Source organism: Coregonus lavaretus (genome assembly GCF_964263955.1).
Source record: "Coregonus lavaretus genome assembly, chromosome: 3".
In the NCBI taxonomy this organism is placed as follows: Eukaryota; Metazoa; Chordata; class Actinopteri; order Salmoniformes; family Salmonidae; genus Coregonus; species Coregonus lavaretus.
The window spans coordinates 63,008,659-63,034,033 of NC_139990.1; the positions used below are offsets into that span (position 1 = coordinate 63,008,659).

General features: G+C 45.6%; 1 protein-coding gene across 1 annotated transcript in view; it reads right to left on the reverse strand.

Annotated features, from left to right (window-relative positions):
- Positions 1 to 25,375, reverse strand: part of LOC311109735 (semaphorin-6D-like) — a 142,934-nt gene that overhangs the window by 58,852 nt on the left and 58,707 nt on the right. The window contains exon 3 of the mRNA XM_084152707.1: positions 22,829 to 23,034. The gene's annotated coding sequence lies outside the window, so the exon portion shown is untranslated. The remainder of the gene's footprint in view (positions 1 to 22,828; positions 23,035 to 25,375) is intronic.

A 25,375-nucleotide genomic window follows, 5' to 3' on the forward strand; every position in this document is an offset into this window, starting at 1 on the left:
GTTAAGCCTGGGCAACATCGTCCTTACCCTACTCTCTGAGAGTTCATTTGACTGTCGATATCTGAACACTGTCCCATGATGCCCCCTCACAAGGCTGACGATTAGCTGCTGCACAGATACCGTTTTCTAGTCACACACAACTCTCCTCTTACCTCGAGTCATCCACTCCCCCACAGAGTCCTCACAGTGTGGCAGCACTGTATGCAGCTGATGATTCACATAAGGTTTTCAGGAAGTATGAATTCTCAACTCTGAATTCTCAACTCCTAGCCTTCAGTAGACTTTGTGTTAGATGCTACTTCTCAACAAGCCCCTCTTCTGCCCGGGGGCCTTTTCAACTCTCTACATGACCCCCTCAGACAGAGGAACTTCGCTAATTAGATTTCCAATGGCTAACCACACAGACGCCGCCGAGGCAAATTGGAATTGGGATCAAGGAGCATTGGGCAATAATTGGGGAACAGCACCCGCAGGATACGGAGGAGATTTCTATGGGTGATTTTCAGACGACTACTACATGCTGGTGGTGCTAGGAGTTCATCCTACTGTTGCTCATAAATTACCTTAGTTTAAGCCCGGAGTCTTTGAAAGCACCTCTACAAGTTCAACCACATCCAGCAAGGCCAGCAGGCTTCAGGCCGTTTATAGCCTCTGCTGGTGTAACTACTTTCACAGTAGTTTTAAACACTTCTTTATCAGTTACTTCAAAATTCTACTTTCAGTTGGGGCAGGAGTGCAACAACGTTCAATGTCAGAGTCAGAGTTGCAATATTGGCAGGCTTTGACAGGCCAAGTTCTGTGAATGAAGTCAACACTTGATCTAGATGAGGGCCAGAAACTTAAACTTGCTGTTGAATAACAACATGTCAGTTGAAGTTGATGGGGAATTTCAGAGGCCCTACCGTAGCAACATGAGAGCGGCTCAAGGGGGGCCTCAGTGACAACATTCTGAAAACTCTATTAGTATGCCGGGTCAAGAGGGAGCGACGGCTGGCTGCTTTCCTTTTGCCCCCCATAGTCCCTTAGTTCTGGGATTTGCATTTCAAACTGATGGTGGCAGTGTCGTGGAATCTCTCCATAGTCTTTATCTGAACAGTTGCATGGGCAGGAGAAAATAGTTTGGGGGAGGGGAGGGGAGATGGGGGCACCATGTCATCCAGGGTGAGATGTGTCTGTCAGCGGAGGTCAGGACCCTCCCTGCCATCACTGCCACTCAACTTGTCCCAAAGGGATGCTGTGATGCCCTCCTCGCCCATAGGGTTCAGACAAAGTGACGGGTCGTCCTGTGAGATGGGCCATCTATTGTCACCCTACGTAAGAGTGCTCTACCCCTTCCACATGGAAGGGTCCCCACAGATTAAAGCCTGTTTGTCAGCCATGGGCAGCCCATCAAGCCCCCAACTCATCCCCACCAGCTCCTCTCTCTAGGAATGATGTTGGGCTGAATCAAGTTGACAGTGAGAGTCAACTAATGTTGTACTGTAAGAAGTTGTGATACTGTTCAAAGTCAGTGCAAAATCAGGTTCAGGAACCCTGGGCTGAGGGCTCTCTAAAAATGAGACTGAAAGGGAGCATCTAAACAGCGGTTTGAAATATCGCACCAGTGTTCAAGGACCGAGAGATGTTGACAACTTAAACAAAAAATAACTGGCACTCATTGCTTTCTCTTTACTGGTATCAATCTCTGAGAAAAGTGCCTCTGCCTCCAGTCTGGGCCTAAACCTGTAAGGCATCCCCGCCACAGTGGGCGAGCTGGCCAGACTTCAGAGAGGGATCTATGCGAGACACAGACACTGAGACGGTCCTCCAATCGATCGGGAGAACCGCAGAGAGCGTTATCCATCGTCTTTGTGTCTACTTGAGATGAAAAAAGCCCCAAAGGCTATCAGTGAGAGAGGGATCAGACACACACTAATGTTATCCTCTTCATTTGTCTGCCTCACCTTCATTATATATTTTCATCTTCAGACAAGCCCTGTAATTCACTGGCAAATCCCTCTCTCTGTCTATCCCTCTCTCTATCCATCGTATCTATCTATCTCAAGTTTCTTCTTCTGTTTCTAGTGTGACATCTTCGGATGAGTGTAACCCCGGGTCACCTCAGACATACTGACAGGAATATACAGATGTTGTTCAAGCTCCCTCTTCAACCCTCCTCCCTTTGCCTCCACCTCATAACTAAAACTGAATGGTATCTACCTCCTCCTCTCAATCGCCCCATCATCAATAATTCAAAGTGTTGTTGAGAAACACTACCTGAACCTCTATTGACAGAAACTCAAGCACTGTCATTCCCTCAAGGGCATCATAATTGGATACCCGAAGTCTGCTGCTGCAGACCCAGGCGGGGGAACAGGAGTCTGTGTTTATGTTTTTTTGTTGAGGCGTCATTGTGTGTGTGTGGTGTGTTTGTTTCTATTTTTACATATTTATTTCAGTACTTCAAACCGGCTGCCTCCAGACCCAACAGCACACAGCAGGAGCCATCCCGTGCATAGAGTGAATCGGCCAGTCTTAGGAACATTCCCCTCAGAGATGTTTTAAAGGTGGGCGGGAAAGTGTTTGGTTATCTAGCACCGTGGAGAAAGGATTGTGGAGGGATTGCGGATGAGTCAGATTGGGAAGGGCAGTGAAGCTCTTTATCAATTGCAGTAGTGCACTTTCTCAAACCTGGAGAGTGCAGTTGTTTGGCACAAGTCAAAAGGTGAGGAGAGGTGCATTGCATGCAGGAGTGACAGCTTTTGAGAAGGTTAAAATGATGAGAGTTGGATTTCACAAAGAAACCTTCTAACTCCCACAGTACATACTTAAAAATAACAGGCTCACCAGTATGACATACAATGGTATCATAACATGCAGTATGTCAACAGCTTCAATATTTCAGTGTTGAAGTGGGTGGTAGAACAAAAAATGATTCAGCATTCATAGAGCTAGATTAAAGTTTAAACAATAGCAAAACTGTCAAAAACGGAACTACAGTATTCACAGTAAACATATCTTCTACGTCAAAATCAGTGGTACTCAAAGCCTCGCTTTTATGCACAATATAGAAATATGGCTAACTCAACGCTGCTGTCGTGCAGTGTCCTCTCCTCTGACAGCTAAACAATAGGAACAGAGATAGTGCTCCCTCCCCCTACGCTTTGCAGACTATAGTACCAGCATAGCCTATCATTATTTCACCAGAACTGCCGACCGCCCGGAGGGGAGAGGAGAGAGGAGCGAGCAGCCAGATGAAGACGATATTCACCACACTCCTGCTGGGAAAGATGAAACGCGCTGCACCGATAGACAGAGCGAGGGAGAGATGGAACGAAGGAGAAGAGGATGAGGTGAATAAGCAGCGCTGTCAGTGCTCATCAGGCTGCTGATCGCTCAGCATTCTCCAGTGGCTCTTTATTACCACCGGGGGGGAGGGGGGGGGGGGGGGGGGGGGGGGGGGGGGGGGCTAGCCCTGGACCCTCCTATCACTTAAGACCCACTGAGTTCAACCTAGGAGGTACAGTACAGTGCAGCAGCGGGGTGGAGATGTGTGTTCCTGCTGGTGTCAGGGCCCCTTGGGTGGTGATGTAAGCTAATGGGCGGGGGGACCGAGCTAAGCGGCTGGTCTGACTCCCTGTGATTAGATTTGGGCTCGTTGAGAGTGAGAGTGAGAGAGGGAGAGAGAGGGTGTGTGTGTGTGTGTGTGTGTGTGGTGCTGATTCCCCTCATTACACTGCTCTGATTAGGCACTGCGGTGCTTCTCTGGCTTGGCCAGTCCTCGTTCTGCTGCCAATGCAGAAAGCGAGCGCCCAAAATAAAGCCCGTCTATCAGCGCATCAGAGCCAGGCTGATTCTGAAGGACAACAGTAATTATGCACACTGCAGAGCGATGAGAAATATAATCAAGTTTACTGTTATGGCCCACCTTGGACTGTTAAGTAGGTTTAATAACCAATGATCTAACATGAAACAATTCATGAAGGAGACTGCGTGTTCTTTGATATTATTATTTCTGTACCATGGCCTTACAAGGAGAGGTATTGAGACTGAGCCCCATAGAAACAGGGACAATTAAGTAAATAATAATAATAAGTAAATAAAATGTTTTAAAACATGTGGAGAGCAACCTGTCTTTACCGCCCTGAAGGGTGCTTGAGCTGAGGACTGCTGAGATGATGGTCTCATGACACCTTTGTATCCATCTCTGTATTTAAGGTGGGGAACAATGAGAGAGTGCGACATCTCTATTAACAAAAAGCTCTTTGATCTCCATCTCTCGCCATGCTCTCCAGCAAATGGAACCTCCCTAGGCACCAATTAGATGGGTGCACTGTTTGCACTTCAAATCTCCGCGTTCCAATTCTGAAAGTTGGAAGACACATTAATTATCGATGTTGCAGAACTTTTGTTCCCCCTTGATAAAAAAGTGCATTTGGAGTGTCACGGTGTTCCGGAGTTAGGTTTCATTTGCAAGTGAACTTTAGAGATAGTGAAGGAAGATAAGTCAAACCCCTCAAGTTACTCATCTCATCCACATCGTGCCCATTGAATATCTTTCTTTCATTATGTTTGAAGGACCTGTATCATGTTCGTCAGAGCCATAGATAGAGCCCTTATGACGCAGGACAAGCACACAATAATATGTGTGAAAACATGTAGAAAGCACCTAGTCAAGGACTCAGGCGTCACATTAGAGACAGAATAGTTGTGAATTTATCAAAGGAAGATAAATGTCGGAGAGGATCTTTCCATTGCCTTTTATCCCTGTTTAGCGTCTGCAATCACGCTGCCGTCACCCACTAGATCCATCCTTGTCACATTACCCAAAAATATAATTTAAAAAAAGGTAGCGGGCACGCAAGACGGGTTGGTGACAGCAGTATGTTCCCAGCATCTTTAGCAGCCGGTGCACAAAATGGCCGACCTCTTTAATAAATGAATGATTTTCCAATCTGAGAAGTCGATGCTGATGAAGGGACATATAAATCAGGTGAGGAGCAGCGGAGGGGTTCTGGAGAACGCTCCTCGCAGTAATGGTATTATCATGCCCTCGTGCTTCACTGTTCCTGTGGAGATTAAACGCTTTATCATTGTCTTGGCTACAAACAGTCCCCATTCCCAACATACATCCCATAATCAAACACCTTCCCATTCAGACCCACCAGGCTGCCGCTCTTAACAGCACAATCACACACTGCCTGAGGGAGAGTCAGGAGAGAAAGAGAGCAAGAGAGAGCACTGGTTTATCAGGGCATCCCTACGTTCGGGTTATGGCCTAGTGGATGAACCTGACATCATTAGCGCCGTCTCACAACTGATGACATCATCGAGAGGCATCTGAGTCCCCGGGGGCTTTTTGCTCCATTTATCTCATGTTATTGCTGTGGCACTTCTTTCCCAGCTCAAGAAAGTCCATGACCATGGGCTGCTCGTACACAGAATGTGAAGTGAGGCTCTTCTCGGTGTGCTGAAGGCTACATTGTGTCAGTCTGAAGTACTATCAAATTGCTGGGGTTGGTAGCGCAGGCCTGTCTGACTAGACTATGTCCTGGGGACATGTAGTCTAGCCGTGTTGTGCTGAGAAAGAACCAGTTGCTGTAAATGAGGATGATGTCTGTGACCTCGCAGTGCACTGATCTGGAATCAGCCAGGAAATCAATCCTCCCACTCATTCTCAGTCCAGCAGATCTACTGACAGCTCCACACAATATTGAGACATTAAGGTGTCAAAACAACAACAGCTAACAAAACAAGCACACTAGAATAACACTACTTGCTGAACAAAATCTATAATATTTATTTCAGGACATATTTTATATTTTATGTATTACACAAAACAATGGATCTCATTTCTCTATGAGCAGACCAGAGCTAGAGGTGCACCAGACCAGAGCTAGAGGTGCACCAGACCAGAGCTAGAGGTGCACTGGAAGACAAAGGAGTCATTGAGGAGCAGGACTGGCTTCTCCATGAAAACACACTGAGCCCTCTGACCCCATTCCTCCTCCATTAGGTGTCAGAGTGACCAATGTGATCCTCCTGACCTTGACGCTTCACAGGGCACTGGTCGCTGTGCTCTGTATGTGAATGGGGTCATGTTGCCAACACTAGTTGCTAGGGCCGGGACGATACCAGTATCGCGATACTCGTTAGTATCGTGGCAAGGAAACAAAACATGAAGCGGATTTAACTTCTTTAGGAAAACAGCCCTAATGTTGAAAACAAACATCATTATGTTGTCATCTAGAGTCACATTTATTTATTTCCCAAGCTATAGCACACGTTTTACATACAGCAGGTTTTTAAAGGACCAAAGAGTTTGGTCTGCTTGGTGTTTTCATTTTTGCCATGTAAAAAATATTGCGATACTGGTATCGTCCCGGCCCTACTAGTTGGTGCCAACAATGCTCTCTCTAGTCTACAGATTGTTGACCAAGGTTAAGTATGTGTATGGAGACTGACGGTTGGAGTGTGTGTGTGTGAATGTGTATCTGTGTGTGTGTGTGTGTGTCTGAGCTGTTAAAGTGAGTCTCTGATCACAGTGCAGATACTGTAGATCCTGCAGCCCTTAGGGAGGATAAGCTCTTATCTTTCGGCTAAATCCCAAAAGTCGTTAAGGGGCTCCGGAGCTGCTTAGAAGTCCAACTAATTAGAGTTCAAATAATTTTTCTGTAACACTTTACTTGACACCCAGCGTCATAACACGTTATGACACGGCCATAACCATGTCATAATAGCTGACATAACCTGTCATAATATGGACATAACACTGTCATGACACATATTTGGACTGGTGACATATATTGCGTTATTTTATGGCTGGCTATGACACCTACATAACAAGGCAAAACATTCCATTACACCATAGCCTACTTGTCAACAGTATGTTAATGTCATATACAATTTTCAGAAATTGACCATATTAAATTATCATTGTAATTGCGCACACATTGATGTCAGACATGCACCTAGCCCAATACGCTGTTGCTGATGACTGGGATGAATGCAGGAGTAGGTTTCAGGAGCAGGACAAGACACCCTCTTTTTGACTGATGACTGACATAAGGGCATGCACGTGATAGGCCTTTCTGGCTTATAGGATTATGATGGTCATAATGCTTCTTGACAGTGTCATAAAGTGTATTTTCTACAAGTTAATTAAAATATGATGGAAAAAATGACTGTAAAGAATTCATTACAACAACAAAGGATTTAAGAAACAAACTTTCAAATGAAAGGACACTTCTTGGCAGGGAAAAAACACATTTTAATAAATGTGTGTTTTGACACTTATGTAGATGTCATAACCTGCCATAAAATAATGCAATATGTCATAACAGGTGTAAATATATGGGTCATGACAGTGTTATGACCATATTATGACAGGTTATGACAAGTTATGTCAGCTGTTATGACATAGTTATGACCATGTCATAACGTGTTGACACTGTGTGTCAAGTAAAGTGTTACCAAATGTTCTCCTCCTAGATTGATTTCTATGATGGACATACAGTATAATACAGCTAGTGTATCCAGCCATTCTACCATTCTGTTGAGACACTGACTGTAGTTCACAAAGCACGATCAATTAGTTATCAAGCTAGCTAAATACTGTACACTGCAGAAACCCTTTGTTTCAAATTTATTCAACTAACTGGCTGAATAAGTTGACGACGGACTCGCTCAAGCTGTCGGGACTAACCCACAACGTTAGACATGGACACGAATGATCTGCTTGGCGTGTTGACACACTGGTGGTTTGTTGTGGCCGAGTATTGGTGCTAAACTGTGTTGTTGGAGCCCGGCATGCTAGTTGGCTGTGGCGTCATGACTAGGTGCCCTGGACGGTTTTCACGAAAGAATACTGAAAACTAGCTGAATAAACTAAGTTAGTCTATTCCTAGAAAACATTGAACCGCTGTAGTTTACAACAATTATAGTTTCCGAGGTGGAAGTTGGAGAGTTATATTTGGGTGTTTCAGTGAAACGTAAGTGAGGGAGGCCCCGCTTTCTCGCTTTCCCAGATGTTTAGTTCTTTTCATTCCGATCTCCTTTGCATTATTGTAGCCATTTTCTGTAGCCTGTCAACTATGCATCTGTCTATCCCTGTTCTCTCCTCTCCGCACAGGCTATACAAACGCCTCACACCGCGTGGCTGCTGCCTCTCTAACCTGGTGGTCCCTGCACGCACGACCCACGTGGAGTTCCAGGTCTCCGGCAGCCTCTGGAACTGCCGTTCTGCGGCCAACAAGGCAGAGTTCATCTCAGCCTATGCTACCCTCCAGTCCCTCGACTTCTTGGCGCTGACGGAAACATGGATTACCACTGAAAACACTGCTACTCCTACTGCTCTCTCCTCGTCTGACCATGTGTTCTCGCATACCCGAGAGCATCTGGTCAGCGGGGTGGTGGCACAGGAATCCTCATCTCTCCCAAGTGGACATTCTCTCTTTTTCCCCTGACCCATCTGTCTATCTCCTCATTTGAATTCCATGCTGTCACAGTCACTAGCCCATTCAAGCTTAACATCCTTGTCATTTATCGCCCTCCAGGTTCCCTTGGAGAGTTCATCAATGAGCTTGACGCCTTGATAAGTTCCTTTCCTGAGGGATCACCCCTCACAGTTCTGGGTGACTTCAACCTCCCTATGTCTACCTTTGACTCATTTCTCTCTGCCTCCTTCTTTCCACTCCTCTCCTCTTTTGACCTCACCCTCTCACCGTCCCCCCCTACTCACAAGGCAGGCAATACGCTTGACCTCATCTTTACTAGATGCTGTTCTTCTACTAATCTCACTGCAACTCCCCTCCATGTCTCCGACCACTACTTTGTATCCTTTTCTCTCTCGCTCTCCTCCAACACTACTCACTCTGCCCCTACTCAGATGGTAATGCGCCGTCGCAACCTTCGCTCTCTCTCCCGCTACTCTCTCCTCTTCCATCCTATCATCTCTTCCCTCTGCTCAATCCTTCTCCCTCCAATCTCCTGATTCTGCCTCCTCAACCCTCCTCTCCTCCCTTTCTGCATCCTTTGACTCTCTATGTCCCCTATCCTCCCGGCCGGCTCGGTCCTCCCCTCCTGCTCCGTGGCTTGACGACTCATTGCGAGCTCACAGAACAGGGCTCCGGGCAGCCGAGCGGAAATGGAGGAAAACTAGACTCCCTGCGGACCTGGCATCTTTTCACTCCCTCCTCTCTACATTTTCTTCATCTGTTTCTGCTGTTAAAGCCACTTTCTACCACTCTAAATTCCAAGCATCTGCCTCTAACCCTAGGAAGCTCTTTGCCACCTTCTCCTCCCTGCTGAATCCTCCTCCCCCTCACCCCCCTCCTCCCTCTCTGTGGATGACTTCGTCAACCATTTTGAAAAGAAGATTGACGACATCCGATCCTCGTTTGTTAAGTCAAATGACACTGCTGGTCCTGCTCACACTGCCCTACCCTATGCTTTGACATCTTTCTCCCCTCTCTCTCCAGATGAAATCTTGCGACTTGTGACGGCCGGCCGCCCAACAACCTGCCCGCTTGACCCTATCCCCTCCTCTCTTCTCCAGACCATCTCTGGTGACCTTCTCCCTTACCTCACCTCACTCATCCTTGACCGCTGGCTATGTCCCTTCCGTCTTCAAGAGAGCGAGAGTTGCACCCCTTCTCAAAAAACCAACACTCGATCCCTCCGATGTCAACAACTACAGACCAGTATCCCTTCTTTCTTTTCTCTCCAAAACTCTTGAGCGTGCCGTCTTTAGCCAACTCTCTTGCTATCTCTCTCAGAATGACCTTCTTGATCCATTCAACTGAGACTGCTCTTCTCTGTGTCACGGAGGCTCTCCGCACTGCTAAAGCTAACTCTCTCTCCTCTGCTCTTGTCCTTCTAGACCAGTCTGCTGCCTTTGATACTGTGAACCATCAGATCCTCCTCTCCACCCTCTCCGAGTAGGGCATCTCCGGCGCGGCTCACTCTTGGAATGCGTCCTACCTGACCGGTCGCTCCTACCAAGTGGCGTGGCGAGAATCTGTCTCCGCACCACGTGCTCTCACCACTGGTGTCCCCCAGGGCTCAGTTCTAGGCCCTCTCCTATTCTCGCTATACACCAAGTCACTTGGCTCTGTCATATCCTCACATGGCATCTCCTATCATTGTTATGCAGACGACACACAACTAAATCTTCCCCTTTCCCCCTTCTGATAACCAGGTGGCGAATCGCATCTCTGCATGTCTGACAGACATATCAGTGTGGATGACGGATCACCACCTCAAGCTGAACCTCGACAAGACAGAGCTGCTCTTCCTCCCAGGGAAGGACTGCCTGTTCCATGATCTCGTCAATCACGGTTGACAACTCCGTTGTGTCCTCCTCCCAGAGTGCGAAGAGCCTTGGCGTGACCCTGGACAACACCCTGTCGTTCTCCGCTAACAACAAGGCGGTGACCCGATCCTGTAGGTTCATGCTCTACAACATTCGGAGAGTACGACCCTGCCTTACACAGGAAGCGGCACAGGTCCTAATCCAGGCACTTGTCAGCTCCCGTCTGGATTACTGCAACTCGCTGTTGGCTGGGCTCCCTGCCTGTGCCATTAAACCCCTACAACTCATCCAGAATGCCGCAGCCCGTCTGGTGTTCAACCTTCCCAAGTTCTCTCACGTCACCCCGCTCCTCCGCACACTCCACTGGCTTCCAGTTGAAGCTTGCATCTGCTACAAGACCATGGTGCTTGCCTACGGAGCTGTGAGGGGAACGGCACCTCCGTACCTTCAGGCTCTGATCAGTCCCTACACCCAAACGATGGCATTGCGTTCATCCACCTCTGGCCTGCTGGCCCCCCTACCTCTGCGGAAGCACAGTTCCCGCTCAGCCCAGTCAAAACTGTTCGCTGCTCTGGCACCCCAATGGTGGAACAAGCTCCCTCACGACGCCAGGACAGCGGAGTCACTCACCACCTTCCGGAGACACTTGAAACCCCACCTCTTTAAGGAATACCTGGGATAGGATAAAGTAATCCTTCTACCCCCCCTTACCCCACCCCGAGAGAAAGAAAAAAAACATATTGTAAAGTGGTTATCCCACTGGCTATAAGGTGAATGCACCAATTTGTAAGTCGCTTTGGATAAGAGCGTCTGCTAAATGATGTAAATATAAATGTAAATGTATAGAAAACAATAAACCACCCTGGTCATTCTTGACAGACATTTCATTAGGGTCGAGATCCGTTGTAAAGAACGCTGCCCACTCTCAAACAAAACAACAGTCACAGTGTGGATCAAAGCAGCGCATTTAGTATTTATCTGTCAAGTCTCCCACTGTTCCTCCGTCGATGCACAAACACTCATCTGCATTTGTTGTCCTGAAGTCAAAAAGCGAAACGCGGCAGGCACAAAGAGAATCAGAGAGAGACTAGACGAATCCACAGGGCGAGGATGAAAGATGGACAGAAAAAGAGAGAGGGAGAAAAACAAAAGCTGTCTGTTGCTTCCAGCATCCCCCCGACTTACCACCACCCACTACTCACTTCTCCTTCTCTTCCTCCTCTCCCTCAGCAGCCCTGGGAAGCACAGGAGGTTGGTGGCACCTTAATTGGGGAAGACAGGCTTGTGGTAATGGCTGGAGCGGAATTAGTGGAATGGAATCAAATATATCAAACACGTGTTCCATGTGTTTGACGCCATTCCATCCGCTCCTTTACAGCCATTATTATGAGCCGTTCTTCCCTCAGCAGCCTCCAGCAGCCGTAATGGAAAAGAGAGGAGACAAACAGGCCCATCTTTAACAGGCTAGATAGTGGTGTATGGGTGCTGTTAAGCCTGGGCGATGGTGTCATTAAGTGTGAGTGCGTGATAAATGCACTCTGCTTGACGTATTTGAGATTCTCATTAGTCTGTGTGCAGGAGGGAACTGGAGGCTATTGCTCTTGTGGCTGCGGTGACACCACGCCGAGTGTGTGTGTCTGTGTTTCTGTATCTAGTGTTTGTGTTTTGTTGTGTACTGTACGTGTGTACGAAGGGAATGTGTGTTTCATGTGTGTGGCAATGTACAACTGTGTGGGTGTGTAAAAGAGTTTGATAATAATCTGCTTCTGTGTCATGATGAAATGCTCTGTAGGTGTGTACATACACTGAGCATACAAGAAAACCTGCTCTTTCCATGACAGACTGACCAGGTGAATGCTATGATCCCTAATTGATGTCACTTCAAATCAGTGTAGATGAAGGGGAGGAGACAGGTTAAAGAAGGATTAAGCCTTGAGACAATTGTGAAATAGATTGTGTGTGTGCCATTCAGAGGGTGAATGGGCAAGACAAAACATTGAAGTGCCTTTGAACAGGGTATGGTAGTAGATGCCAGGCGGTTTGGGTCAAGAACTGCAATGCTGCTAGGTTTTTGACGCTGAACAGTTTTCTGTGTGTATTTAAGAATGGTCCACCACTCCAGCCAACTTGACACAACTGTGGGAAGCATTGGAGTCAACATGGGCCAGCATCCCTATGAAAAATGTATGCACTCACTAACTGTAAGTCGCTCTGGATAAGAGCGTCTGCTAAATGACTAAAATGTAAATGAAAGCTTTCGGCACCTTGTAGAGTCCATGCCCAACGAATTGAGGCTGTTCTGTGGGCAAAAGGGGGTGGGGAGTGCAACTCAATATTAGGAAGGTGTTTCTAATGTTTGGTATACTCAGTGTACATAGGAAGTGAACGTGTGTTTTTGCTTTGTGTGTTGTGTCAGGTTTCTTAAATGCTCCCTTCAAGGTATAGACAGCCACAGCTATAGCAGCAGCCAGCCGCAGAACGACCTGTGTCAGTAACTGAGTCGTCTGGACGTCTGCTCTGCTCCAATCAATACTTGGAGAGAGTGTCTGGCCGGGTGTCCTGTTACCCTGTCGTCCCTAAGCCTCCTCTCCCCCCTGCTCAACGGGCAGGCAGCCCTTTGTTGGCAGTCGTTCATATCAGCGCTGGCTTATCATAGAACATCATAGGAAATGTGAGAACAGCCACGTACAGGTCGGTGACACTTTTAATTTGTCTCGGGTGATATGGTTTGTCAAACTATTCCTGGGCCGCCTCATCATCACCGACCTTATTTGGTCACTTAGAAGTTGACTTTCGCCCTCTTGAGAAATGTGGCGTCTCTACCGCTATCTTGACCTTGAATAGCATCATGTTTTGAATTGTATTTATTTTCCGCATAACAACTGAGAAGAGTTTTAAAGAGTTTTTAATATAGATGCCGTTTGCAGTATCTGCTCTTCAAATCATCACGTTACAAAAAAAACTAGCTAAATCTAAATGGAGTGAGATATTTTAAAAGCTATAAGACGACACCCTATAAACAGGTCCCTGCTTTGTGATTGCAGATGTCTAGGGATTCAAATGAACCAATATGGTACTGGGGTACAAATGAACTTTTCCTAAATAGGTGTTCCAAATAAAGGAGTGCGCTAGGATATTATATTTTCAGGTTGTCATTAAGGTGGCTTTTAATGGATTGTGTACTTGAAATAACTTTCTAAATATCATTTTCACGGTTTACTTTTCAATCTGACCCAGGTCTTACATTGAATTACCAAGATAACATGCTATTAGTTATAAGGATGGTTGATTTTACTTTGAAACAAGGGAAATATTATTAGAAAACAACTGAAGCATGAAAAGCTGAGGCGAACTCTGCATGCTATAAAACAGCTCCTTCTGATCGTTTTGTTTATTTACACACCTTTGCCCAAAGTCTAAATGTGTAAACACGCAATAAAATGTACATTTCATGACTGCTCCTCCTTTTTTCCCCCTCTTAAACCTTTCAAATTTGTGGTCTGGCATTCATCCAAATCAAAACAATTTTTGTGTAAATTGAAACAAGGAGCAAGGACCCCACCCCCTACTTTCACTAGAAACTGTGCATACATACTTTTAAAAGGACCCGTCAAAACATTCCATACAGTGCAACGCCTGGGCGTTAGGGTTAATAAAAGTGATGCCTTGTAAAGCGAAGGTCGACTTTGCAAGTCAGGTCTCTTACACCATAACCCTACGAGACGTTAAGTGTCAATCAAAACACACTGGCATCGCTAACGAGGCCCACGTATAGTTACAGCCCAAATATAAATGATCTAATGTTCAAATTGTCTTCCAGAGTAGAAACTATAGCAATATTACTTATTTTGGGAGAGGGTACAATTACATTTGAGTCTATCCTATTAAATGACTAATCATACAGTAAAGAGGCAAAAGTAGCTTCCTTTGTGTTGAAATGCCATGCCAATTAAAAAGTCTGGCAGCAGCAACAGTGACGACTACCTTCCGTTACATTACATCCCTGTGCCATCTAAAATTAGCAATGCTCATGGATTTAGTCTCTCGCCCGGGTAGAGATCCACTTTAATCTTTGTTATTTTTTCTTCATTCCTGGGATTGGCGGTGCAGATGTCTTTTCTGTGTGCTAAAGCTCCACAGCCATATGTCGCCGCTGCCCTGTCCGTGACACGCACACTTTTAATCAGCGCTCTGTGATGGAGCACATCATGTCCTTTATGCCCGGAGCTTTGAGTCCTGGACTGATACAGCCGTGCTCTGAGCCTGTTGGCTGCCTGCATTCAGTGCTGAGCTTCAATACACACATTCCTGGGTAGCAAAAAGTTTACAATAATGAATAACTGTGAGTTACTCTGACCCATAGGAGTTTCATTATATTTACACCTTTTAGTGGCTGGCATTTAACAAACATGAATATATACAGTAGATAATGATAGAGGGAAAGTCCTCTATCCCAGGGATCATCAACTAGATTCAGCCGCGGCCCGATTTTTTCTTCAGGGGATGGTCAGGGGGCCAGAACATAATTACAAATAATTTGTAGATAGCAAATTGACCACAAGAAGTGCAAACAGATACACTACATGACCAAAAGTATGTGGACACCTGCTCGGACATATAATTCCAAAATTATGGGCATTAATATGGAGTTGGTCCCCCCTTTGCTGCTATAACAGCCTCCACTCTTCTGGGAAGGCTTTCCACTAGATGTTGGAACATTGCTGCGGGGACCTGCTTCCATTCAGCCACAAGAGCATTAGTAAGGTCGGGCACTGATGTTGGGCGATTAGGCCTCGCAGTCGAATTTCCAATTCATCCCAAAGGTGTTCGATGGGGTTGAGGTCAGGGCTCTGTGCAGGCCTGTCAAGTTTTTCCACACCGATCTCGACAAACCATTTCTGTATGGACTTCACTTTGTGCATGGGGGATTGTCATGCTGAAACAGAAAAGGGCCTTCCCCAAACTGTTGCCACAAAGTTGGAAACACAGAATCGTCTACAATGTCACTGTATGCTGTAGCGTTAAGATTTCCCTTCACTGGAACTAAGGGGCCAAGCCCGAACCATGAAAAATAGCCCAAGACCATTATTCCTCCTTCCCCAAATTTTACAGTTGGCACTATGCATTGAGGCAGGTAGCGTTCTCCTGGCATCCGCTAAACCCAGATTAATCCGTCGGACTGCCAGATGGTGAAGCGTGATTCATCACTCCAGAGAACGCGTTTCCACTGCTCCAGAGTCGAATGGCGTCGAGCTTTATACCACTCCAGCTGATGCTTGGCATTGTGCATGGTGATCTTAGGCTTGTGTGCGGTGCTCGGCCATGGAAACCCATTTCATGAAGCTCCCGACGAACAGTTATTGTGCTGACGTTGCTTCCAGAAGCAATTTGGAACGCGGTAGTGAGTGTTGCAACTGAGGACAGACGATTTTTACGCACTACACGCGTCAGCACTCCCATTCTGTGAGCTTGTCTGGCCTACCACTTTGCGGCTGAGCCATTGTTGCTCCTAGATGTTTCCACTTCACAATAACAGTACTTACAGTTGACCGGGGCAGCTCTAGCAGAGCAGAAATTTGACGAACTGACTTGTTGAAAAGGTGGCATCCTATGACGGAGCCACGTTGAAAGTCACTGAGCTCTTCAGTGAGGCCACTCTACTGCCAATGATTGTCTATGGAGATGGCTGTGTGCTCATTTTCATACATAGCCGAATCCACTAATTTCAAGGGGTGTCCACATTCATTTGTGTATATATAGTGTATAACTTTTGACTAAAATATAATCATTTCAAACCTTGCTTACATTTGTATAGGATCACATGTTTCTCTCTATTATGCATGGGAATACTTGGTAACAGATTTCTTAAATTAAAATCACTTGGAGCTGATTTCCTTGTGTTTTAGTCTATTATGTCCAAAATAAAAAAAGAAAGTGTTTACATATTATTATCTATTTATTTTTTGAAAACTTGGGGGGCCAAATAAAACCACCCATGTGCCAAATTTGGCCCGCGGGCCACCAGTTGGGGAACCCTGCTCTAGCTTCTTAGGCTCTTCACAGCCAACGGGGTATGTAGTCAAGTCAATCAGGAAAGGTAACGTTTTTTAAAATGCTGATGCGGATGAATGTCTACAACATTGACATGTTAATGCAGATGACAGATGAAAGACCTCACCCACACTCATGTTCCACTGTACAACATCAAATCATAATTCCTACTCCCTGAGAATCTACTGTACTTTAAGGACAGTGCAAGGTGTTGGGAAAAGGTGAGTGCGTGCATGTGTGCGCCCACCAATTATGTAGATTTTAAAAGCATTCTAGGTTCACCTCGGTGCCCTGCACTGAAAAAGCACAGACAAGGGGCAATGTCAAGACGACAAGTGCAAACAGCCAAAAGCTAAAAAAGGACTTCCTATTAAAACTAAAGTAGCTATTTTGGATGACAGCCAACTGTCCAAGTAAATCAATTTTAATTTGTTCAGGAGTTATCTGAAGGGTGAAAGTGATGTAATTTGAATAAGCAAATATGAACTTTAAGATGATTAAATGAATTTATATTTTTCCCTCAAAGTTAACATTATTCAATAGCTGAACACATTTACATACATTAAGTTACGTTCCAAGAAAGCTCAGTAAATGTCTTAAGTCAAACGGCAAAAACAAGCAAGTCCCATTAGCTTACAGTACATAGTTAAAGTCACACCGCATTTATTAATCTACCAAATTTTCTTTCATTAGCTTATCGTAAAACATCACAAAGGCTTTAGGACTTTCTAAATCTGCAACAAAACCAGGACTGCTACTTTTAGAGCCAACTAGCATCATATATCCTTCACCTTCTGAAATGAGAGCACTTTTAGTATTTATTTAGGCCTCAAACCAAGATGCTGGCAAAGAATCACCCTGGGAGGTGGTTTAGTGGGGTATAGCAACACACAATCAGAAAACCTGAAACTCCTTCCTGACTGATGTCTTCATCTAGACCAGACGGTGGGGAGAGGAGAGGGAGAGGAGGAGGACAGAGGGTAGTGGAGGTCAGATAGGTCATACAAAATCAACCTTACTGTTGACATTGTAGAACTCATTCTGTGGTTTTAGAGGCATTTGGTGAGAGGATTTATTTACAGGTCTCTGCCTGCAGCTTTCATTTGGCTAGATTTTACAGAGTGAGACAGTCCAAGGTCTGCAGATAGTCTGTGCTGACAGTAGAGCTGTTATCACAGAGTGAGAGCTGCTTGTCTCCTCACAGCTTAAGTACTTGAGGGTATTTTTGTGTGTGTGTGTGTGTGTGTGTGTGTGTGTGTGTGTGTGTGTGTGTGTGTGTGTGTGTGTGTGTGTGTGTGTGAGAGAGGTTTGGATCGAACCCTACATCCTGGAGTGTCTGAGAGGACACCTCATAAAACATTCCATGCTGTGTGAAGTTCATATTTTTTTCAGAGGAACGTTAACTGGCTGAAGAAGTTGCATCACTTATTTGGCCCCTTTAACTTTCCATGTGGAAGGAAAATGGCCTCCAAGTTACTTCGAACTCAGCAAAGTACAAAAGCAGAGCATGGCCTTAACTACATACGAGGACACCGAGGTCTGGACCTCAATAATTTTTACCTTAAAAAAGGTAAGGGCGTGGATCAGAAAACCAGACAGTATCTGTTATGACCACCATTTGCCTAATGCAGTGCAACACATTTCCTTTCACATAGAGTTGATCAGGCTGTTGATTGTGGCCTGTGGAATGTTGACCCACCCTTCTTCATTGGTTGTGCGATGTTGCTGGATACTGGCGGGAGCTGAAACACGCTGTCGTACACGTCGATCCAGAGCATTCCAAACATGCTCAATAGGTGACATGTCTGGTGAGTACGCAGACCATGGAAGAACTGGGACATTTTCAGCTTCCAGGAATTGTGTACAGATCTTTGCAACATGGGGCCGTGCATTATCATGCTGAAACATGAGGTGATGGCGGGCGGATTAATGGCACGACAATGGGCCTCAGGATCTCGTCACGGTATCTCTGTGCATTCAAATTGCCATAGATAAAATGCAATTGTGTTCGTTGTCTGTAGCTTATGCCTGCCAATACCATAACCCCACCGCCACCATGGGGCACTCTGTTCACAACGTTGACATTAGCAAACCACTCGCCCATGCGACGCCATACACGTAGTCTGCGGTTGTGAGGCCGGTTGGGCGTACAAATTCTCTAAAACGACGCTTATGCTGGACATTCCTGTAGTCAGCATTCCATTTGCACGCTCCCTTAACTTGAGACATCTGTGGCATTGTGTTGTGTGACAAAACTACATATTTTAGAGTGGCCTTTTATTGTCACCAGCAGAAGGTGCACCTCTGTAATGATCATGCTATTTAATCAGCTTCTTGATATGCCACACCTGTCAGGTGGCTGGATTATATTGGCAAAGGAGAAATGCTCACTAACAGGGATGTAAACAAATTTGTGCCCAAAATTTGAGAGAAATACGTTTTTTGTGCGTATGGAACATTTCTGGGATCTTTTATTTCAGCTCATGAAACATGGGACCAACAACTTTGCATGTTGCGATTATATTTTTGTTCAGTGTACTTCCACATTATGGGGTATTGTGTGTAGGCAAGTGACCAAAAATCTCAATTTAATCAATTTTAAATTCAGGCTGTAACACAACAAAATGTGGAAAAAGTCAAGGGGTGTGAAAACTTCTGAAGGCACTGTATGTCAGTCAGTCAGGCGGCTAGCTGCCGGCAGAGACTTCTATTGAAGTAACGTTGAAGGGCTCTGGTCTGGCTAGTATTACTTAGCCAGCTAGAAGGATGAAGTAAGAACTTAACGTTAAACGGAGCATACCTCAGCAGGAGAAGAGAATACGCTACTAAGTTCTCATAATAACTTTGCTTTACAGAGAGTAGGCTGAGACAGACAGTGATGTGGCGCTCAGTGGTGAAGCTGAGGCAGGCTGCAATGCTTGCAGGAGGAAGCAGAGGAGACAGAGAGAGAAAGGAAGCAAGCAGAGAGAGGTTAGTACAGTGGTTCCCAAACTTGAGAAAATCTGTACTAATCTCATCAAAAAAGTTAGGAACTTAAAAAAAGAGGATATGTTTCAATATGAACATCTCCACATGGCCTATCTTCCCTATAGGCCTACATTAAAATGCAATCAAAATGCAAACAATACCGTTTTTAAAATGGCATACGTTTTCGTTTCGTCGCTCTTTAATTCCTTGAGAGGAAGAACACACAGAGGAGATATTGTGAACAGTTCTCCAGCCTAGCTCGTTTCTTTCTCATTCATCTCCACCGTGTTGCCTCCCATGGTCTCTAAGGACCACCCGAGGTTGGGGTACATTAGCATCTTCCCACACAGAAGATCCCAAAGATGCTCAGGGGAAAGTCCCACAGGATGCAATGATCTGTGGATCAATATCCGGAGCTTAATGCAGTGTGTTCACAGAATATTAAGTCATCGTGGGAAAGTTATCCCATCACGCTCCAGGTGAAAAGAGCCAAAGCCCACAATTATCCTAAGCCAGCCACCCACCCCACAACGCTACAGTTTGAGATTATCAAATGCAAATCGTATCAAAACTACATTCAGGTAAGAGTCTGTCGATTTACAAAATACGAGATCTACATCTGTAAGCAAAATATTGATGCATAAATCAAAAGTAAGCAACATGCATCAACCTGCGTTAAAACATAGAAACTGGATTTATTTGAAGTGTCCACAGGGACTTCGGGCATTCAGACACAAACTCGTTGCTCAAATGTCGACAATGGCAACTGTGTAAACAGAACATCTCGTTGCTGACATCCTATATTCCTATATTGCTGTAAACCCCGGAGTCTCCTAGGCCTGCCATTAGTCTCTCTTGTCTCTGTCAAATCCCTCCTTGTCCCTCGCTTCTTTTCCAGGGGAGCGGAGCGGAGAGCCTGTGACAGCTTACGCACGCATCCACTGCACACATCATTGATAGTAATGGGGAGGGAAAGTAGGCAGGGAGGGGTGTGTGTGAGAAAGTGTGTATGCAGGAGGGTTAGCAAGTCAGGAGTACACAAGCGGAACAAGTGTGCCGCTCCGCGAGATGAATTCATGTCACCATGGCAAACGGCGTGACAACCAGTCCCCTCCCAGTCCCCATCTGCCTTGTCCCCAAGCCAATTTGTCACAGCACATTCATGTGTGGCGATGCCCTCCTTTAACATTGAGGAAGATGGCTGTGGGAAAAAGGAAGGAAGGAAGGAAGGAAGGAAGGAAGGAAGGAAGGAAGGAAGGAAGGAAGGAAGGAAGGAAGGAAGGAAGGAAGGAAGGAAGGAAGGAAGGAAGGAGAGAGAAAATAGCATTGGCAGAGGGTTTAAGCTTGAGCCCTGGAAACCAAGTGTTCAGAACAGGAGTTCAGAACAGTGGGCAAAGGCAAACTGCCTTAGGGATCTTTTGGGAACCACTGGCAGCACACTTATTGAGATACTACTGGTTTGGACTGGTGTCAGAACTTAGTTTGCACCCAACTGAATTAGAATGACCTAATTGAGGTGAACACCCTCCAGCATTGTCTCACGTAAGATGGCAGGAGCCATCTGCCTAAACAAACGTGGAACTCATCTCTAAGAATCATGATTTTGCTAATCCGCCTAACACTAGTTCCTAATTCTGAAAATCACTCCACTCTCCGTAGCTATGACGCATTGGCTACTACGGCAAACCATGCTCGATCAGCTGAGCAAACTAGTGCTACCCTGTTTGAATGGCCATTACGGTAGGTAGTTTGCCAGCTTACTAATGAAGTTGTATGGCACCAGAGTTATGGGACTGTTCTAAGAAATCAGCACGTGTCTGACTCTGACAGCTGGTACTGTGCCTCGCCACTTTGTATCATTTGGCCAATGCCATAACGCCGCAGAGAGCAGTCAGCTGTGCTGCAGAACTCGGCGCACTAATCACGGCAGAACAGAAACTGCCTTATCATGAAAACTCATTAGTGCTATTAGCTAGAATTTCACTACACTAGCTAGCGGGAGTATTCAGCATTGAGTTGTGTCAACTTGTTAGCATCCCTTTAATTTCATATGGATTGATTTGAGACTGCTTCAGCCAGCAAGTATGTCACTAGTTAGCTAGCAAATGTTTGTGCACATTTCGATTTTCATACTGATTCTACAACCACAAAACACCTTAGCTAGATGTAGAATTAGGTTGAGAAAATCCATCAATATTAGCTCCAGGTTTATAGTTTTTGGTAAGATTAACTGACTCGAGGATGAAAGGGGGTTCAGTTGAGAATGAAATGAGTGTTTGCGAGTTATCAGACAGATCAGTGAAGACCCTCCAGTGGCAATGGAAACAGTTGGTTTAATGTCTTATATGAGCCGTTATAGAGTAGTGAGGTTTGGGACAGGGCAATAAACTGCTGACAACCAAGGCATTAAAGGAGTGTACACACTACAAATCTGAGCTTATTTCCTACTATCTTTCACTAGAAAAAGCAGTGAAATAACCTTTGCAGCTATGCATCGAAGATATGAATAGAATTTCACACATTTGTGCCAGTATGTGAGGCCAGTGGGACGGGGACAGTGCTTTATTGTGAAGCGAGTGGGTGACAAGGTATGAAAGCAATGCGGGACACAGTCCTCTCATATACACACACACACTGTTTGCTGTGACAATTCCTCCATTCAGTGTTCAGTCTGATCACATTTCATGCCTATGCTCCCACTGACTGGTGTTCATTCCCATTTTACCCTTTGTGGCAGCCATAATGAAAAGCAGAAAATGTCTAACTATATCAGGGCCAGCTGTAGACACCCAACTACTCTGCCAGTGACCAATTGAGCAAAACACCTATATCCTCTATCTACATGTCCTGCACACCAAACCCTAATGCATTGTTTGCCTGCTAACATATTTGACAACAATGCAAGTGGCTGGCTTGCACTGCAACACAATTGCCCGTGGTGTTTGTATACATAGCCGGCCAAGAGGGATAACAGTACAAAGCCAATGCGCATAAAGGAGTGTGAAAGCAGAGGTGTCCAATGTGAACCCTCGTCCCGTCAAAAGGCTGAAAATACGGGCAACAGGGAGTGAAAAGGGTGACAGAGACAGAATAGCAGCTGTGTTGTTGTTGTTATATAAAGCATTGAGGGCGGTGGTCCGTCAAAGCCGGGCCTATACAGGTAAGGTTTAAATGAAAGTCCTGAAAGGGCCATTTCCACAGTGGACAACAATCACTTCATGACATGAGGGCTTACATAATCAGCTACGGTTGTCATGCGGAAGGCCATTGAAACATCTACTACAGGCATCATAGCACACCACTCCTGATCATCATGATCATCCATCAAGCTTCCGGGTTGTGACCTTTGAGTTATAGAACACCCATTAGATACGAGTCAGCATTTATTACACCCCACCCAGCATGTTTGACGTCATACTCCATCTAAACCCATGGGTTAGACTACTTGGATCCTGTTTTCAAGCCAAGTTTCTAAAACTTAAGACATGGAGAGAGAAGAATAATGGTGACAGTACTCACTCTCTGTATCAGTACAGATGGATGGTTATTGGTTACACCGTCAAATGGCCCAGTCGATCTTTGGTTCCTCCCAACAGAGGTGAAGAATTCAGAGGGTCTGATCCGATAAGTACGGATGGGGAGGGGTTGTGCAGTTGGGAGAGTCAGGGGGTGGAACCCCCCTCAGATTTCTACCCACAAAAAAAATGCAATCCTCAGCAAACTTCCTGTGAGAGAAAGAAAACAAGAGATGAACAACATGAGCGATGCGCTGCAGCGTTGATGGCCCAGTATGTAAAACAATGGGAGGCAGATTCTCAAAGCACAGCTGCGCTGCAAACACACAGGCTAATAACCTCTGCCTTTTCAACACACAGCATCGGCAGGATACTGCAACGGGCTGCTGACCCATGACTGAGAAAGAAGTGCGGGGGGCCAAACGCCCTCTTAGCATAATCTCCTCAGTCGCTTTACTGTCATAACATAGCGGCATAACACAAGCAGATGAGCTCTAAATAGAACCAGATGCGTGGGGCTCCTCAGGGGTAGAGGCGGTGAGGCGACAGAGAAGCTGCGGAGCTGCAGTATAGTGTGAGAACTTATCTCTATACTTATCCCTTTCTTAAATAGCCTGTTCCCCCATAGTCCCAAGTTAGTTTGATTATTCAAACAGCCTATTATGGATGTGTAATATAGCCACTAATGAAAAAAGAGCTGTCAATAAACTAAGCTTGTTTATTACAAAGTAATGCTAACAGCCTAATGGTACTTCATACAAAGTTGCTGCTAATAACTATGCTACAAATGGTTATTCCACTAAAGCTCGTTTATGAGCTCCAGAGCTTCACCGGTTCCGAACCATCTGGGGGTTTGAATTATAACCGGCCTTGTCAGCTAACTGTATTGTCATGGTTTTACCATCTCTCCTAAACAAACACCCTCGCAGTGATGGGAACCCGTGACAGATGAACTTCCCTCCAATCTATTCCAGAAAGGTCAGCACCCTGACTGGCCCATCGCTAACGACCAGCGCTGACTAATGGCATGTGGTCGATGCGTCTTGCGCCCGCAAATACGCCCCCGCCGCACATCCATTCACACGCAATCGCACAGTCGCACACAAATGGCTGCGGATTGCAGGCCGTGACCGTGGAGCTATCCCCTACATCCTCAGTGATTACTAAAGTATGTCCACTCACTGAACTGACTCACACCGCCCAGCGGATGGAAGACATCCGTCTCTCTGACCCCCCTGGATATTAAGCCAGCTGACTGCAGTTGCTATAGACTGGAGAGTGACTCAGGAGGCTAACCAACAATGGTCTAATGCACCCATGAATAAGGCTATAAACCCAGAACCACCCCAGCATTCTCCATATTAACTAGGCCAGCGTGGGTTCCTTGGCATAATGACCCACAGTGACTAAACCTATGTGGTGAAGAGGGGGACTCACATGGTGTGGGTCAGTAAGTGGATGCGTTTTGGTCTACATGCCAAATGACACAGGGTCCCAGACATGGGAAACAGAAGTTTGCTGTATAGGATTGATGTCAGTGCTCAACATTTTTTTAAGACCACCAGGCTCAAATACAAATATCCTCTCCCACTCATTTCCCTTTACACATACTTAAGACCTAAGACCACAGTGGTCACATTTGGCACAGAGCAGCCATTTTGGAGTCACATACACTAAACCATCGCAGAGGCCCTGTCAACATGTGTTGAAAGATGACAACAACAACCATCCTTGATAGCGAGATTAGCAGCCTCTGGCACACATGATAGCTCAAATTAAGGTCAGCTGATTTTGTTGACACACAATGTGTCTTTTCAGAGTAGAGGCTATGAGAAGGCATGAGCGAGGGGTTGTTGTTTTTGCACGCTTGTTTTCCCCAGCCCAACATGGAATGACTTGCAGTATTATTGATTTCACAAAACGAAGACTTCTAGAACAACCATACCATGCCCTGGAACCAAAGTTGAGTGAATTAGTTTTGGTGCACACATGATATAATATAAATAGGGAGAATATAAAGTATTGAGCACGTTTTTACTATTCTGATTTTGTCCAATCATTTCTAAATCTTATTTGCCTGGATTGGCCCCACTGAGCCTCAATTTCCCCTGCCTTGGGGACAGCTTGTCTAACTTGGTGTCATTAGAAGAAAAAAAAAGGAATATATTCACATGACCCTCCCCTTGTACTGTAAAAGAAAATGTTGCACACCCTCAACATAATTACCTCAAAATAATGTTTACGACCACAAATAACTGTAGTGACCCTGTGTTTATTAACGTGGATATTGACTTTGCCACATCAGCATGCTTTTGTGGCACAGTCGATGCCAAGCAGGGCTACAGGCCAGAAAGTTAAGGGTTTGCCGACCACAACGGACGAGCTCACTTTCCCTGCCTTTCTCATTACACCTACACTACGATCATAGCCGGCTGCAGATAATGATCAGCTTGGTGGAAATCAGATTTTCAACATTTCTATGCTATATTTATAAAATCATATAAAATATATGCAACACATTTTCCACCAACAGGTTTCTGTGCCAATGCAC